We start from the raw sequence: 14,209 nt of genomic DNA, 5'->3' as shown, positions 1-14,209 counted from the left end.
TCTTACTCAGATCTGATTACTCCTTGGATCTTGCAGTTTCAGAATTCCTATGGCACAGAAAGGCTCTGTGCCAGTAACTTGCGTTTTTGCTGCTTTCCTGGCAGAAACCCCATAGGTTATTATCGGTCCCACAATCATGACGTAAATCCACCTCAGTATTTTAGGGTTAAAGCCCCAAGTCTTACCTGATAGATTTCTGCACGCCATAAAAACTCTATCGCTGTATTTTTAACCTGATTATTCCACAGAACAGAACATGTACATCAGTACATGTACAAGATCTTTTTCATTTCCCTTCAGATTCTTTATTAACATAATTTCAAATTATCCCCTTTAATTTTCAAGCATTGTATTTCAAACTGATAAGCAGAATTATTTTCGTTTCAGGCACTCGAGGGAGGAAAAGAGCCCTGTAGTCTACGCCACTGGTCGATTGAAAGGGAGGTCACCCATGGCACGGGTACCAATTCAAACATTTACAGCAAACGACAAGTCTCGGCTTAGGTATCATTCGATTCTGCATTTTTAGCGAATTAATGAATTTCCTCGATCAATATCCCATGTCAGTTCGCCACTGTGTTCTGCCATTACGTGTATAGTTTTATTGTATGAGAAGTAGGTGAACGTTATAATCTGAAAAGTAGTTGTCAGGATGACGTGCGAAGTGGCTGGAAAACGGAAGTGAATCGACCTTACCCTACTAAAGTTTAACGTGTTCGCGAACCAAAAACAGTTAGGTGTGGTGTGTTCAACTTTCCGTGTCCAAAACCTATACGGTCGCCTCATTTCATAAATAATTTATCATAACTGGATTATTGTTTTGGTCGCAAAAAATTGTTATGCGTGCTTGTTGCGTCCGCCATTATTCGAAGTTTTTGGCAGAGCATTAATTTTCCTCGAATATGGTTCATTATTCAGCTGACGTCCCGAGAACTCCATATTGGCGCAATCAGTTGAATGGATACATGTTTTTCGATTCGTCATTCGCATTGGTTATCTTCAGTCATCAGCCAAAAAAAATTGCTAATTTAGCATTTAACTAAGTACCTCCAATTAACTGGGAAATAATCATCAGTTCAGTTTATTCGATCTAACTGAAAAAATTCGGTTACTTTGATCTTTCCCTCACATCAGAGGTTTATTATAAACATGAGAGATATACCAAAAAGGCTCGAAGAAAATCATATACAATGTTGTCCAACGAAAACTTCACACCTCGATTTTCTAACCCCCTAACGAGGGTGAGCATAACCCCTTTATTTTGAATAGGGTTGAGCAGTGTTGCGATACCCCACGTTGAAGATCTCATCGAGTACTATCTGATCCTAGAAATTCGCTTTAAAATGTCCATCGATAACGAAATGACAGGTGAAATAGTGAAAGAGTAGGTCCTTCTTTGTGATTAGTTCAAGAACACTGTAATTTTGATTACCATTAATCATTTCACTGACCACTTCACAGAACTGGAGTCGGCGATCGGAATCATCCCTTATAAGGATGAAATTAATGTAGTTAAAGGATTCTCATGATTTTTGTGCGTGAAACACCAGATACTTCGGACAATTTCCTAGTACTAAAGATCGGATCCATTGCTACATGACCCAAGACAACCACGACCCTAGCTTCGTCTTATTCATACATTCTCTTTTTGTTTCAGACTGAACCAGTAGCCGTCAAATTTGGCAACCAGTTGCAAAACGTAAGCAGCAGATACATTTTCCAAAATATCTTTCGTTAAATGAAGCCTTTCATTAGTTTTCTAAAAAACAAGCAGAATATCAACTAGACATACCCTGGTATCTGATCGAAATAATTATCTTGAAGCGAATATTCCTGAAATGAATGGATGAAAGGTTAGTAATCCTTATCGATTGCTGAGCAGTGTAGATAACACTTAAAAGCATAAATCTTGCAGCAGTGCAAGAAAGAATTCTTCCTATGAGACATCAGACACTGTTTTTGATGCAGATCTTTCTATATATTCAAGAGCAGCTTGAATCTTTTGCCTCGATACACTATATCGTTTCTTCAACGTCATTTTCATTTCCTGTAACTTATCGATTTCGTTTAATCGATTGTAAATGAAAATCCGCAACTTGATCAATACGAAGTCTTATTTTTGTTCGTCTATCTACGGGCCTTCACAACACAGGCAGAGTCTCAGGTTCAAGCCACTAATAAAATACATAGTTCCATCCGTTGAATCCAATTCCCCTTCATTCGAGTATAAATTAAGATAGCCCATTGCACTCGTCCTTTTCATTTGCATTCATTCGGGCAAGTGAGGTACGTGTTCAATAATTCGTCATTAAACCCGGGGTATTCCAGAGCTCCAGCAGCTCAGTAATGTTCGGTAAAGGTGAAACTCTCTCGCCTCCAGTTATACGTGAATAGAAATGGCTTCGGCATCTGCCAGAACATGACTCATTCTGCTTGAAGCAGTCGACCTATCGATATACCGATAATAATTATCTCCAGATAGTGATAAGCCTGTTGAGCCGCACTACACATCGAAATTGGGGTTTCAATCCATGGCGCTCGTTTCAAAATCGATCTCCTCGTTCTGCAATATGCGAGAAACTTCCGGGGGTGTGCAATAACCCCAAACGCATAATATGGCATGCCTTGAGTCAACTTTCAATAAACCTGCTGGTTTATCATTTCTTATAATATAATTGAGCTAGAAAATAAACCTAAACACCCCTTGAAGTTTGAACAGTTTAAATTCTGAGGATGTAGATTTGAAGAACTCTAAAAATTGAACACAGGACTGTATAATACTGGCAATACAGTAATAATCTTAATAATCAATAACTTGCCAAGTTAAACTATGGCAGGAGGACCAAATTCAATCGATTTATCTTCAAAAAGGATTGTGGAGGTGGGATAGAAAGATTCTGTTTAAATTCTTTCTCTAGTGAACCCGAACATAATTCCTCCGTTTTAAAAGGAAAAGTGGCTCCTAAGGGATGGACAGCCAGTCAACGATAAGAGACAAAGATATCTTTATTCCTACAGCTTGGGTTCCCTACTAACCTGAAAATGCCATCATGAAACCCCTGGCCAGAAGCAGCATCTTGACCCTTCTATGGATACAAAGACATTGCGATACTGGAGCAAATGAAAAAGCTGATGAACTTGCTGGAGCATCAACGGTAGAACCTTATGGAACGGAATCCTTCTGTGTGCTTGGAAGAGAGCACTACAGGGTGGCTATCAAGCAGTGAACATTTTGTGAAATAGGACAACCCTCTGATCGTGGTACCTTCAGTAGAAATTCCTACAGTTCCTAGACTTGTAGATTTCAAAAAATGGATCTTTGTTCAGATTGAACAAAATTGAGGACGCATAAACTATATAATCCTCCGCAATAACAATTCCATGACGACATTACGAAATCAAAAAGCGTTAATGAACTTGTTATATCACATAATTCAATAACTTATGGAATTGGAATAAGAAAAGCAAACGTGGGTGAGAAATTTAGATGAATGCTATGAATTTTGGCAATGCTCCATGAGTCCGGAATCCTTTATATGCAAATCTGCTTTATTATGGTAACTTTCGGAACAATAGGATAGAATTTGTTCACCAATTTGGCAAGGAGAAAGATACCAGTAATTTTCTATTAGCTCAGATTAATCTGGGTGTAGAAGTACACTTTTTTGATGAAAAATTTATGTTAACATTAATTTAATCGCTCTAAAGAAATCTTTTGATTTTCTTGACATTTAATGGAAGCCTGCAAAATAAATCAGAAATATCGTGCAATATTTCTAGGAATAATGGAAAATATTTTTCGAGATTTGTTATTATATTAACTTATTCTCGAAATCGCTAGATATATTGCTCGGCATTTCGGATTCTCCTTGTGCATCTTCTACCCCTGATTATTTTATTTTTCAGAATTGTTTGAGTTTGATACTATACCAGTCGTTTTATTATATCATATCGACTTGTATTTCCATGAAAATCATATGAAATTCTATCCAATAAATAACAAACTTCAAACGTGCAGTTCGTATTACTCTAGAGTCTAGCTAGACCTAGAGAATAACAAGTCCAGTGCTTCCCAAAGAAATCGAAGAGACTTGATACTTCCTCCAAATATGGAGGAAGTCTGCCGATGTCTTCAACCAAAAAAAGTTTCTAATTACTTATGGGGATAGAATTCGAAACAAATCATTGCTAATATTTGTATCGACTCAAATTCAAATAACTATCAGCATCTATTGAGTCGTTCTGAAGTTATCACAAAAAACTGAATTATAGGAGTACCATTTGGAGGCACATAGGAAAGAAATGAAGCATTCCTGACTCGTCTTTATATACTTTATTCACACCCGAGAAACAGTTACTAGTTCTGGGACACCCTGTATAATTAATAACTTTTTTGTGATTGGAGGGAAAGTTTCTAAACTGCTTTCGTTCGGATGAGGTAATTTTGATGCGCATTCGCCATTTTGCAACTCCGAATAAATTTACTACATATTTTCAATTCCCATCGAAGTTAGATGAAATATGCACCACTATTCAGGCCCAATTAAAGGCTTCCAACAACGAAAGGCTCCCTTGAGGAGCTAGTGGGTAAGGCTCAAACAAATGAACGGGGCACGTGTCCATTCGATGATAGAATAGGAACAAATGGATGAACAAAAAGGGCACAGACTGGAAAACTTTGAGAACCGCTGGCGTGGAGAGCGGAAGATATCGAGTTTTTGCACGTCGATGTTCCAAATCCGCCAGCTTTTCCAGCTCGTTATCAGTAAGCTATGGAAAAAAATCTGAGAACATGAGAGGGATCTGGTAACTGGAGCGAACTTCCAGGAATCATTTTCTATTTATAAACCGGCATCACATATTTGCTCCATTAATGTTGTTTCAGAATAATTAGACCGTGGAAATCCATATTGTGAGCAGCGAGCACCTAATTACCCTGATGAGAGCATTGCTGTTTTGATTGATAATTCGAAATTCAATATTCCATTTGTGAAGACCAGATTACTGCAGCTAGATTCGGAAATGTGCTCTGCTCGTTGTTGATAAATATGGTCAGCCTTTATAATCAATCATTTCGGACGCGCCCTGGTGTTGTTTATCAAAATTCCGAAATCTATATAATTATACCTAATGAAGAGTGCCATAATTCCTGCGTGTAAATAACGAAATCGATTAGTAATCGAATAATGAGGCACTCATTCAATAGAAGCGTGATTTGAAACTGTCCATAACCTTTTTTTTGGTAATTAACCTTTGGAATAAAACCTCCCATGAATTTTTTGAGTTTACGTTTTGAAACGTTTAGATTTCAGTAACCGAAATAGAAATTTTAACCCGTAAACATGAGATTGATAAAATAATTCAAGAATGAAAATAGAGGTGTGGACTATGAAAATTATGTTTCCTCAGCTATAACATTGCACCCCCAATGTCGATTAATAATTCAAGAAGATTAATTTCACTTCACTGTTCATCCCAGTGTTTGACTGCTGTCTGAATTTTTATGGAAGAAAAAGAACTGCCAATTCTCCAAATAAATTTGTTATTCTTTCATCAATTTATTTTTCTTCAACTTTAAATTTTTCAACTCAACTCAAATTATAAATTCAATACATAAACTATGCTTTAATTCTTAGGCCAACACTTCAATCGACTGACCGTACATTCTTCCTTGTAGCTTGAGTACAGATAAAAACTGTGGGTACAATCAAACGAAATTTTCTCATCTGTGAAATTGGGACAATATTACCAGTTATGAAAATCCAAATAAAATAATTGAAGTGTTTCCCAGAAATACAGAAATATTTTTCCATAAAAAGTAGGATTTTCCTTCGCTTCCATGAAAATTATCGTCACTCATTTGAAATATTATCAAAAAATTAAACTATTCATATAATTGTTCAACGTGAAGAATTTTCACTTCCTGTTGAAACTGATAATGCCTTGCTATTCAAGTAGTAGTTCCAAGTTGTTCTCTTATCATATCTTATTTCACCCGAACAAAAAGAGTACATTTCATTCTAAATTGCCTACAAATCAGTGAATATTTGTATTTAAAAATGTTTCTTTTAGTCTTACATAAAAAATTTGCAGACATAAGGTCTAGCAACATAATGTACAGGGTGATTATTCGAGAATCTACTTAAAAAAAATTGATAAGTCAATTCTTCTAATGGCGTGCCCTGAAATTTTTTTTCTGTTTGATATCCTGGAGGGCAGTCTTCATTTTTATGGAAACATTTCAGCTCTAAAATGAATCGTTTTTGAAATTCATTCTAAAAGAGTTTTGGTTAGGGCACCCAGTCGGATATATGTAATTGGGTAAGGTTTTTATGTTATCAGTAGCAATTCTTGTAATTTTATGCTATTATATACATTTTCATTCTATAAAAATGGAAGTTCTAAATTTTAGGCTTGTTATATTAGCAAGAGACAGACCTACTGCCTTCTGCTTTTGAGACTGTTCAATGTAGCAAACATGAATTTCTGTAGAACCCTGTTCATATTAGGAGCAAATATGTGGCAAACAATATCAGATCGCTTATCAGTCTTGTCGTTCTAGTAACCAGAGGTCAGTGACGTCCACAAACAGTGGTGACTGTGCTGAACAAGACCATTAGCTTCAGTCCTAATTCACACACATTATGTGTCTACGCCACCATCAACTACTACACCTGTGCATCAATGTTTGGCCTGTCGGTCTCATGTCACTACCAGACTATGTTATTCGGTTTGTTTGATAATATGCCCATAGACATTGTTAGTTTATTCAAATTTACCAGCTCCAATTATGATAAGAGCCTTTTGAGTTGGTTCATATTGATGGGGTTAAGAAATAGAATAGTGGGGAATTAAATTTTCATATGTGCTGTATCATTCTCTTCTCTCCTATCATGTTCGCTACCTATACTCCAATATTGAATGCTGGATTTGGAACGTTTCATTTCAAAAAACTTCAATGTTTAATGAATGTCTGCAATTTCATGAGTGATTTAAAAGCAGAAATATTCGTTACAGATTTCAAAAATATCATGTAGGTATTTATATTAGCGGCTTTCCCAACTAAACAACTTCGATTGTTCGTGTAGAGAGAGTATTATTCATGGAAAGCGAGTATTTCCTCTGAATCAATATTCAGTTTCACCGATCGTTCTGCCACTGATTGTTACGTTCCTAATTAAGTATTTAGATATTTACTTGGTTTATATTGAGATCTTCATTAACTGCGATGAAAGGGGAGTTTCAAAGAATAAAGAATGAATATCGATCAATCTGCACTTCCATCCAGATACACTATTGGTTTTGCCACATTCTACTGCGAGTTTCAGCTGTTATCGAATCAATATTGGAATTTGAAAATATGTCAAAAACAAGTTGATAATAAGAAAGATGTTGTTGCTACAATTGTTCGCAATATAGTTAGATAGCAGGACATTCATCAAGGTGCAGCTTAAGTTTTTTGAGTATCTCGATAATGGTTGGACATTTGTTGAAAACTCTTCTGATAGACTGTGATCAAAGCACTAAGCTCTTAGATTTTTTTATGATTTGGGAGTGCCGAAGGAAACTCAACGAATTAAGCAAGAATAACAAGGTCTGTTAGGCTAGTCTAGAACACAAAATTCGGTATTTTTTTCTGAATATCCTAAAAGCTCAAATATCTCTAGAAACCTTGGAATATCAGTGATGTCATGATTGAAATCCCATCAAAATTCGGTGGTAAATCCAAAAATATGATAATTTATTGGGCATACCACTTGGAAAAACGAAGATTTCCATGTCGTAACAATCCCAGAGCTGAAATCGGAGATCAGCTTGTTGGACCTCAAATTGAGGGGGTAAATACATTATTGGAACAGTGAGATATCGCTGAAGCCCAATCAGAATCAATTCTCTGAAGACCGATCAATCGCATCGGAGGCAAATAGAGCCAATTCCGACCATTATCATATTGCATTGACTATAGTAATTAAATCGTTGTACGACAGAAACGTCACAAGAGGACTAGCACTAAACCAATCTCCAATTAAATCTCTCAACAGTGATGTAATGTATCAGTACGTGTTGGTTGGATGCCCTGACTAGTTGTGATAGAATAAACAAATTTATGAAGAAGTTCAAGTTATTGTTCACTTCAATGTCCATGTGATTTGCTCACTGACTTCGTCATTTTGACAACCTTAATGGAGTGTATTATGTGTCTAAATGCGATTCTTGTACTGATAGATTTATGGGCATCTTTGTTGAACTTCCTCATTGACGATTATACAACAAAACTTACAAATGGAATCAGTCAATATCTTATGGAAGCTTGTCACATTTCACAACATTTTAGTATCGGCTGCAATAGCCATTGCCCGGACATTGAAGCACAAAAAGCTTATTCTGAAAACAAGACTCATTTCTAGCTGGAAAAGCTAGAAAAATCATATGCCCATAAATCTAAAATGAAGATTTCATTATGCCTGCAGAAAGAACCATTTACTGTTTATCGAAGAATATGAACAATTATTCTACAAAATTTTAAATGAGGTGATTATGCAAATCAGTGTAATCATTTCGCATGAAAAACATCCTAAGTATTTGCACCTTTCAAACGATTGTATGGTTCAGACGCTAATTTCCTTCGTTGCCGATATAACAACAAAGATTCTGCTTTCCGAATAAGGAAACCCAACATTTTGGAATGATAATTCCCATCAGCAGCCTTGATAGAAGCACTACCGCATGACTTTACTTTGACGCAAAACATAAAGCTAATTCCTAGCAGTCAAAACATCTCGCAAGGTTTTCCGAAAATGGAGATAGATGAAGTTAATTACAACGAAACGAAAATAGTACCCAAACTAGTTCTTCAATGAACGATCGCTTCGAAAAATCCTCGAGGAAATACGTCTAATTCGTTTTGTAATAAATTTCTGAAAGAACCTACGAAGGTGTTATATGATAGTGAAACCCACACGGCTCACAACAGGGTTATTTATGACAAATTGGGATCTTTTGAATATGGAAAAAATGTAAATGATGAAATTGCTCCCTAAATAATATTGGTGTTATTTATAACCATGGACGTGATACAACATTTTCAAACTAGACGAGGTCATGATATTTTTACTATCTGTAATAGATTGGATTTTTTCTTGCGGTGTAGGTATTCTCAAAGATCCGAATGACTTTCCATTTAACGCACTGTATTAGCAGGATTTGTCGAATGCTGTTGTATCTTTTACACCTGTGAACCCATCTCGCTACATAGAGCAAGTCATTGAGAATATTATTCCTTTGTTTCATGCTGCTATTGGGCTAAATTTCTGGACGATAATGCTCCACCTCATCTTGCAAGAATTGTCGATGGAGCTCTGGAAATTCATGAAATTCCGCATTTGGCATTGGCCCCCTCGGTCGCCAGACCTCAATCCGATTGAATACGCTTGGGATCACCTACAAAAAGAGCTTTGGATTCTCATCAACCACCTCCACATACATTTCAAGAACTCCGAAAGTATGCAAAGGCGTTTTCAGGCTGTGATTGATGTTCCAGGAGGACATACTCTTTACTTAACTTAATTTCTTCAATTTTTTGAGTGAACTAATTTCTCACCACAAATACTGAAGAATAAATTTTCACCTGAAACTGTAAAACTGGCGAAGAAATGGGCAAAAGAATGTGTATGATAAGTAGGTAGACATTAAGATTTCTCATATCTGAAAAATTGCCAAAAAAAATCCCTAACTTTTGTTTAGCAGCTTATATGCTAGTTATTTTTAATTGAATGCTTAGCATCGCTACCCTCAACATTTTCTGAAAAGAATGAACATTCCTATCACAACATGTCATGACACAACATATTGGCAAATGGTACAATTTCATTTGGAAATGGAGCCTTGAGTAGATGAATATGAACCAATACTCAAAGGTACTCTACAGAAGCCAAGTTTTTCTGTGAGAAATATCGGCAGCCTGTAAGCTATAAAACAACAATAATAGAATGGTCAGTTTTTCATGACGAATTTACTGGAAGACTCATAGACGATCGTTAATGCATATTTCCGACGATACAGTAATTGTAATAAAAAAGTGACTAATGCAGAATAGAGGCAATGAACTCTTGTCGGTATGCACCAACATGTTCTCATTCGGGCTTTTATTAGGCATCAATTCTTATAATACAGTCATAACATATTTCCATCGGCCTTTAGAATTGAAACCTGGATTTGTTTCCAATCCATTGAAGTTATACAAAGGAGAGTTTAAATGAGTCCGTACATAAGTGCAGGCTCGTTTTATTATTAACCTACAAAGAAGAATGGCAAGTACTCCAAGCAACCAGGAAAAAAACGATAAGTGTTATGGTGAATATATAGCAGAAATTCTTCGATAAACGATTGTTGAAGTTTGCACGAGAAAACAATTGGCTTCTTAGCCATAACCATGAATTATTCTTCCTACTATAACGAAAAAGTTGATACTTGATCCTGTTAGTAGCAATATGCGTAGTATCTACTCCAGTGAATTTTATGCACAATTATACTCGAAGCACACCGTAGTTGGTACTCGTGAGTTCCTTCTGTATATTACTGTTCTTAGTCCTCGAAAATTTCTAGTATTTCACATTTTGTAGTATTTTAGTATTCAGCCCCTTGGGGGGTTTAATACTCAAGAGTAGTACTCAGTAGCTCTGCTTCTTACAGCTAAGAGTAACAAGCTGATTAGGATTACAGCTTGTTTTGTGTAATAATGTATTTTTGATGTTTATCTAGTTTGTATTTGGATCATGAAGGTTTTAATTGAATTTAAATTTTTGGTCCTTCCTATTGGCATTTTGATTTTTTGTTTGTTTGCTCATTTACAGCCATATTATTTATAGAATATAATACTTATTTGCCCTCTGCATTATATTCAAGAATATAACCCTCTCTTTTTCTCAAATTTCAGGGGTCTTAGGTATGTGCAGAAAGGAGAAGGATGGAAATCAACTATTGAAAAAATATATTTTCTACCTCCGAATACATCTGTTTCCTTTTCAAGGTGTCCGTCCATGTAAAATTTTCAGCATGAGATAGGGCATCGATAGAAAACGACAAATCTGACAACTTTTTTCTGAATGAAGTCTATTAACTACTGAATTGATTACTGCTTTGATTCAATACAAGGGATCTCTGAGTGACTCTGAGGACGGTTGGCGAATGCTTGACGAAACGTTGAAAATAATAATCCAAAATGAAGGAATCCTTCCTAAAATTGCTACCTATTTGAAATCTAATGGAATATTCCGAATTGGCTAGGGCTAGATCGTTGCCCTTATTCAAGATAAGTTATTGAAGATAAGCATCCTGCGATATACAGGGTGCTAATCGCTGTAGAATGAAAATGTTATCCTCTTCAAATAATCTGAACTACATCTGTCCAAACATTGTGAGTTTATCGATAGGTTCCTTGTATGTATTTTCATTATCTATAGTTCTATTATGTAATCACATAATTTCGAGAGTTGAACGATTGGATTTCATATACAACATAAGAAGTTGATATTATGACACTCCCTCTCCAGAGGAGCATTCACTGCTCAGATATCTCAGATATCAAAAGGATTAAGCTCTGTTGGAGCCCTGCTAAACTGCAGTCAGAATTTTTTAGACGCGTGTTCGAATTCATAACCAAAGCGATCGCCCATCCAATTACTGAACTCGTCCAAGGCTGCTTGACTGTTGGAAAAAATTCCAATGTGTAGTGAAAACTAATATTTGGCTTCAACATAACGTTATGAGAAATTTCTTGCGATTTTTCTTGGGTCAAAACTCGAAAATTATGGACATTTGAGCAAAAAAACGTTCTCGTTCTTAGGGAAAATTAGTCTATTAAATTTTCGAACTGGATTAAGGAATGTTTCGCTTCATTATTAAAATCGTAACTACCACAGTGATGTCAACATGGCCAAATGAAAATTTTCACAAAGAAGAGACGCGGTGGGAGTACAAAAAGTGGTATATCCATCAGTTTCCTTTGAATGTCACAAACTTTTACAAGACAAACATGTAAAATCCTTCATTATATGGCTAAATATTAAGTATTGTGTAGGCCCATCCTACTGTAACACACGTTGCTCCAATCTTAATACCTACAAACTCGAAGAAAATTGCCGACGTAAGATTTTCTACTCCTGACACATTTATCGCTCGAATAAAGTATAGCGAAATGAAATTCTGCACCATGTTCGAAAGAATGACTATGCGAAAAATTATACGAAGTATTTTCACGGAACATTGGAGGGATCACTTGTTCGTTCATCCATATTACAATGAATAATATTGCAAATACTGCACATACTATAACTTCGTGATCTAAAAGGGGAAGGGTCGCAACTCTTCGCGACAGGATTAATTTTGCAGTAGTTTTGACTAGTTGTCTGGTCGCCATTAAGTAGGGAAAATTTACTCAATATGCTATTTGAATTGTTTCTTTTGCTCAGCTTTCTAATTCGAAATTTTGTGGTTATTGAAGGTTACCAAAAAAATCTGGTAAAAATGGCTGTATTTTTGCATGAAAATCTAGTAATTTTTCAGCTTCAACTGACAATTTTTTTTGCTCACTTGTTCCTAGGAGCAGAAGGTACAGCAGAAGATAACACTCAAATTTTTCACGAACCTTCAACTCCAATGTATTGTCTCTAGGGAAATATCGAAAAATGAATAGCTTCTTTGGGCAGAGAAGCAGTGAAGGGCAAGTTCAGTACCCTCTGGTTGTGAATTTGAACAAGCTCGCCAAAAATCGAGAAAACACACAAAACATCAACATCAAAATTGAATATATATTTTATTACACTAGACCTCCTGAATGGTTGAAAAACCCTGTAGTATGTAATGAAATTCCCTAACCCTATGTGATTTTTCTAATTCTCTTGTTCTGTAAGTTGTTTAATTCTTCCTTCCTGAAGAATTTCACTGTATTGTTGTCGGATAACTGACGTTGATACCATTTCAAGGATCCTTCTGAAGCCAAATCAATTAATTTTTTACCCCATGAGAAGAAAAGTACCAAGTATTTCAGAAAAATCCATTGTACAACTAGTTATAAGACTTTTTCATCCTCTACTTTCCTTGGCACCGCTTTATTGAAATCACAGGTGGTGAAGCTAGCCTGGAATAGATAATTCCTCAGAAGGCCAACCTTTTTCCGCTCCAGCAAAGTCGATTTCTAGTCTTTCTTGAAAATATACAGCTGACAATAGGCCCATAATGAAAATTACCTTGATATCATTACAGTGAATTCACCAGTTGATGTTGAAAAACTGGTAACGTAGAGAAGATGAACTTCCAGCAAAAACACGTCTCGGGCAACTAACACGCACATCTCACGCCTGTAAATGAGTGGTATAAGTGGTTTATTTTTGAGTTACAAATATTCCTATATCAATTAGAGTAAAAAATAATGCGCTCGTATGCAGGCCAGGAAGGTGACAAAGAAAGAGCATGACTTTCTATAATTATTATTAGCTGGAACTAGGACTTACAATGTTAATGTAATGTCCATCTTTTTTCACTCGGTGAGAATCTGGTTCTGATTGAAACTGGCTTTGAGTTTTTCAATCAAACGCAGTCAAAGACGGTCTCGCTGAGGAGAAAGTGACAAGTTGATAACCACCAACATGAATTGAGAACTCAGGGCTCACAATTCAATGTAGATATTGTTCACCGAAAATTTAGATGGTATCCGGATAGGCTCGAAAATTCTTCATATAAGAATTGTGCCAGATTGTGTAGTGTGGCACAATTCTTCAGTAGCTTCCCTTTCATTCACAACTCAAAATTTTTATGAGATACAGTATAAGTATGTTAGAGGCATGATAGGCCAGTTAGGGATGCAGTGTATTATTCATGAAAATTTTTAACTGAGAATTTTGTCAGCTTGTTCTGCATGTATATTAAGGTGTTCAGAACTCGTTATAAAACCTAACTTCTCGGAAGATACATTCGAATCCAAAATAAAATCGATAAACTTTGTTGAATTCGATTAGAGATAAAAACTTTTTTTGGAGAATTGCGCAGTGCTCGCTTCGCTAGCTATCAGAACAATTTTTCATGGCTATTTCACTCACAACTCGGTTCTTATTCGAACAGACACGATAATAATGTGATATTCATAAAATTTTGATATTCCAGGCCAGAATTGTCAAGACCGCACATAAATGCTTCTCAACCGAATGGATTG

General features: G+C 36.0%; 1 long non-coding RNA gene across 2 annotated transcripts; it reads left to right on the top strand.

Moving 5' to 3' along the window:
- The first annotated feature begins 384 nt into the window (after positions 1 to 384).
- On the top strand, positions 385 to 14,209 carry LOC123321838. 2 transcript variants are annotated; one of them, XR_006538950.1, is made up of 3 exons: positions 385 to 504; positions 1,658 to 1,853; positions 14,161 to 14,209. It is a non-coding gene; the product is annotated as an uncharacterized LOC123321838 (long non-coding RNA). The 2 variants fall into 2 exon arrangements; XR_006538949.1 differs by lacking the exon at positions 14,161 to 14,209 and adding an exon at positions 10,937 to 10,988.

This window comes from Coccinella septempunctata, chromosome X (assembly GCF_907165205.1).
Source record: "Coccinella septempunctata chromosome X, icCocSept1.1, whole genome shotgun sequence".
NCBI classification, from domain to species: Eukaryota; Metazoa; Arthropoda; class Insecta; order Coleoptera; family Coccinellidae; genus Coccinella; species Coccinella septempunctata.
This window is presented reverse-complemented; position numbering and strand designations above follow the sequence as displayed.